Source organism: Notechis scutatus, chromosome 1 (assembly GCF_049901735.1).
Source record: "Notechis scutatus isolate UNSWTSFEM ecotype Mainland chromosome 1, rNotScu1.2, whole genome shotgun sequence".
Lineage (NCBI taxonomy): Eukaryota > Metazoa > Chordata > Lepidosauria > Squamata > Elapidae > Notechis > Notechis scutatus.
The window spans coordinates 23,301,748-23,306,418 of record NC_142009.1 but is presented as its reverse complement, the minus strand read 5'-3'; positions in this window follow the sequence as shown (position 1 = coordinate 23,306,418).

The following is a 4,671-nucleotide window of genomic DNA, read 5'->3' as shown; positions in this document are numbered from 1 at the left end:
TCGCAGTGCAACTCGAGAATTGTTCCAAGTCCTCTAGTTTGCACGCTCAACTCCCTCTCTGCTTAGATTGGAGTGACCCTCTTTGAGGTGAAGGAATTCTTCAACAACCAACAGCGCTCCCATGAATGAAAGGACAAACAGGGATTCCTTCACCAAGGAAACAAGAATCAGGAACATAATCTGGAATGCATGAATGTGATTCCACAAGGCAGGACATGTGAAGTGCAACAGGATTGATTTTTCCTTTGTAAGAGGGAACATTTGGGGGTGGCTGAGAATGCAGTTGGCCCTAAGTGGCATATTTAAATTCTTACAATGGTGACCAGAGAGTTCTCATTAATCTGCCTTTTTTTAAAGAGTGTGAACAGTGATAACCTACTCTGGATAAATTCTGTTGTCTTTCAGTTTGTCTCATGATTCAAAACAATACCTTTGACGCAAGAGACCACATGTTCCACCTATTTTTATGTAATGAAGCAACCACCTCTTCATTAATTCACTTCTATAATACCTTGTATCTTAATGGGCACATTTGGGAGCAGCTGAGAATGCAGCTGGCTCTTAATGGCATATTTAAATTCTTAATCAAAAGTTATCATGGATATTTTAAATTGTATCAATAGGAATGCAGGGTTTCAAGCCTGCTAATATGGAACAGTATCCAATTTGGTGGGCTCAAAACATACACAAAAAAGCCCACCTCATAGATCCCTAAATAACACATACAAGAACTCACATATTCCCCTACCATTGCCCACTGTTCACTCTTCTCTACTCTTCCCCCACTGCTTCTACTACTATTCCTACTCCTACTCCCTGTAAGTACTGTTAGAGAAAAGCATACCTTTCTAGTTGCTTTCTGCTGCTTTACTTCCACACACACGAGCATCTCCTTCCCTCCCCTACATACTAACCTCTTTCATAGCAAAGCTTTTATAGGCAACTTTGTGGTCCTGATGCTAGGGAGAGGGCACAAACATCAAAACTTTTTTTTTCATTCAAATTTGCTAGAATTATTTCAGTATTTTTTTTTCAAACTTGGCAACTTTATTCTGAAAGTTGAAGTCCACACATCTTAAAGCTGCTGAAATTGAGAGGCACTGCATTAAACAAGACACTGAGCCATGGATTAGTTATTTAGCCCAGTTGTCCCCAACCACCGGGCCCCAGACCGGTACCGGTCCGTGGATCATTTTGTACCGGGCCGCCTATTTTGCTTGGGCGCTGCCATCTTGTTTCAACGGCGCTTGAGAAAGTGCTTCCGGGTAAGCTTGTCGGTCATTGGTTGGAAAGCGGCGTTTGGGTGCTGAAGGAATCCTTGCGCCTTAGTTTCGTCGAAGGGGGGGGGGCGGCTTCGAACAAAGAGCCGTCCCGATGGCGGTGGAGTCTCGCGTTACTCAGGAGGAGATTAAGAAAGAGCCCGAAAAGCCCATCGACCACGAGAAGGTACAAAGGAGGAGTTGAAGGTGGCGGGGAGAAGTGGGGGATGGCTGGCTGGCCGGTCGCTCGGCTCGCCTTGCCTTGGTTGTGCGTGCTGATGCCGGTACCGGTCCGTGGATCATTTTGTACATTTTGTACTGGGCCGTGGTACAAAAAAGGTTGGGGGCCACTGATTTAGCCAAAGCATCTGGGTTATACAATGACAAACTAGCCAAGCTAGCCACACTTGAACTGAATGCGGTGTGTAAAACCAGTCCAACATTTCTCCAGTGCTGCTATTGATTGCAGATTGTCTGCAAATTTACAAATTTACTCCTGGAGAAAATCTGTGTGATTGCTAAGAGTCAATATTGACTCGATGGCTCATAATCAATTAAATAAAAATTGCAATTGGGTGATAATTTTTGGAAAGCTGTTGTGGAGTGGGGTGTCTGCTGAAGGTTTTCAGAGTTGTGTGGCTTCAGTATTTTCTCTGGGTATCAGCTAGCTTTCCTGGCTATGCCCATAGTCATTTATGTAGATGGCATCAGATCTGAGAAATTCAGGATGCTATATCTAACGGTGCTTAGTGAAATTTTAGAAATCAGGGGGGCTGCTAAATATCATCTGCAGTAATGACTGCCTTTAATATTTTACACATTCTGTTCCCCAGATGACTTATGAAGAGCAGACTAAAATATGGAAGGCTTATTTTGAAAATTGAATAAAGTTTATTTAAAAATAAAATAAAATATAGAAGGCTTAAAAGGGCAATATGATGCAAATTTAGACAAAGCAGGGGTGGGATTCTATTGGTTTGGACTGTTCTATAGAACCGGTTGTTATGATTCTATGCAGTTCAGAGAACCGGCAAATCATGCCCGTGGCTGGCCCCGCCCCCCTCTGCCCCTCCCTCCCCTCCCCTCCCAGTAAGTCTTTATCATGCATGCGCAACATTGCGCACATGCCAAACATCACAGACTGCATTCTCCCCCGCCCAGTCACTGCTTAAGGTATTTCTTTTTTTTCCTCCTCCTGACAATCACCTGTTCCAATGATCAGCTGTGCCCGGATCCCCCTGTCTTACTGCTTCGCCCAGGTTTCCTTGAGGCCCAGGAGGCAAAAAGGTGTGCATGGGATGTGTGTGTGCTGCGCAGCCCCCACCCCCACCCCCCGGCGCTGTTTTTGCCTTCCTGGGCTTCAGGGAAGCCTTCTGGGAGCAAAAACACCTCCCAGGAGGCTTTCCTGAGGCCCAGGAAGGCAAAAAAAAAATATGGAGTGTGGCAGGGGGGTTGCTGCAAAAAACCCACGCCCACCCAGTCACATGAACCGATTGTTAAAAATTTGAATCTCACCCGAGACAAACCATGTACATTTGATAAAGGTAATCCTCAAGCTTGTTTAGTGAGTGTTCAAAGTTAAGACAGCACTGAAAAAGGTGATTTATGCAGTTTTCCATACTAATGACTGTTGTGGCATCCCCATGGTCATGTGATCAAAATTCAGATGCTTGGCTCATATTTATGATGGTTGCAGTGTCCCGAGTCATGTGATCACCTTTTCAACCTTCTGACAAGCAAAGTCAATGGGGTAGCCAGATTCAGTTAACAACTGTATTACTAACTTAACAAGCATAGTGATTCATGTAACAACTGTGGCAAGAAACGTCATAAAATGAGGCAAAATTCACTTAATTATGTCTCAGCAACAGAAATTTTGGGCTCCACTGCGGTTGTAAGTCAAGGACAAACCTGTTTACATAATTCATAAAATTTAGATTTGTTCTTCATATCATTCAGTAAAGGTCAGATTGGCAAACAGGAATATTATTTACAATTCCAAGGAAAATTTAAAGAGTGTAAAGTTAATCCAACATTCTATCTCCCCCATATTTTCTGTTAGATCACTGCTTCATAAAAGTAAATCTGAGTATTGTAATGCAATAATTATGATCTGAGCTATGTACAAAAATTTAAATTCCTGACCACTGTAAGGTTTATTGATGGTCCACATTTAAATTGAGTATTTTGACTATATACATCTATCTGACTATTGTTTATGAATCATAAGTCTCTAACATGTTATTTCTGTATGCTCTAGCTTACAAATTAGATGTATGCATTATTTTTTTTAAGTGTTTCTCATTTTTCAAACTTGGCAACTTTACAAGATATGGACTTCAGCTCTCAGAATTCCCCCAACTAGTTGGGAATTAAAGTCTATACATCTTAAAATTGCCAAGTTTGAAAAACATTGGTTTATCCAATTCTAAAATTAAAACATAAGAATTATCAGTATATTTCATCATATTTCTGAAGCTGAAGTTTTCTCAAATTATATTTAGTTTAGAAGGCATTAATAGAAGTGAATTAATGAAGAGGTGGTTGCTTAATTACATAAAAATAGGTGGAACATATCTCATGTCAAAGGTATTTTTTTGAAGCACTGGCATTTAACGAGACATACTGAAAGGCAATAGAATTTATCCATGATTGGTTATCACTGTTCACTCTTTTAACAAAAGGCAAAGTAATGAGACCTCTTCTGGTCACCATTTTAGTCCCCAGAATGCTTCTAATTCCCAATTTACCTTTTTTTTCTGGATTAACAGGCAGTTTATCAATAAAGTATTGAACTGCAGCTAGCTATCCACTGTTTTGTTCCCCGTAGGCATATCCCTGGGATTTATATGTAATCCAAAATGATGAACAGAAATACCGTATATGTATTTTATTTAATGCTTTTGAGGGTCCATTATAGCTATTTGTTATGGAATATAACATTAGGATTCTGGCTAATCTTTTTTGACAGTCAAGTAAATTCAGTTTAAAAAAAAAAGACACCCTAATTCATCTTGATCCTGTTGCCTATTATTTTACGTAAGATTGCTTTTTGTATTAGTATCCCAAAATCAATTATTTATTGCCAGGCACTTTTCAGATGTAGCCTTCAGTTCCGAGAATTTCCCAGGAGTTTGGGAGGTTGAAAGGGAGAATGCGTCCCGTGATAGTGTAACCTTTATACAAATTCAGGTACTGTATAAATTGCCATGACTGGGTCTCTGTGTACTGAATTCATGGAGTGAGACTTGGGAAATCACTTTAAATGCCCTTGTTGCTTTTTCCGGATAGCAACTGATTGTATGTATTGCTTCAACCATGGAATGTTCCTGAAATACTTTGTTTGCTCAGGGTAAGAAATGTGGGGATCAGTGCTGAATTTTATGACACCTTGTTGATCTCTGTGGAAATG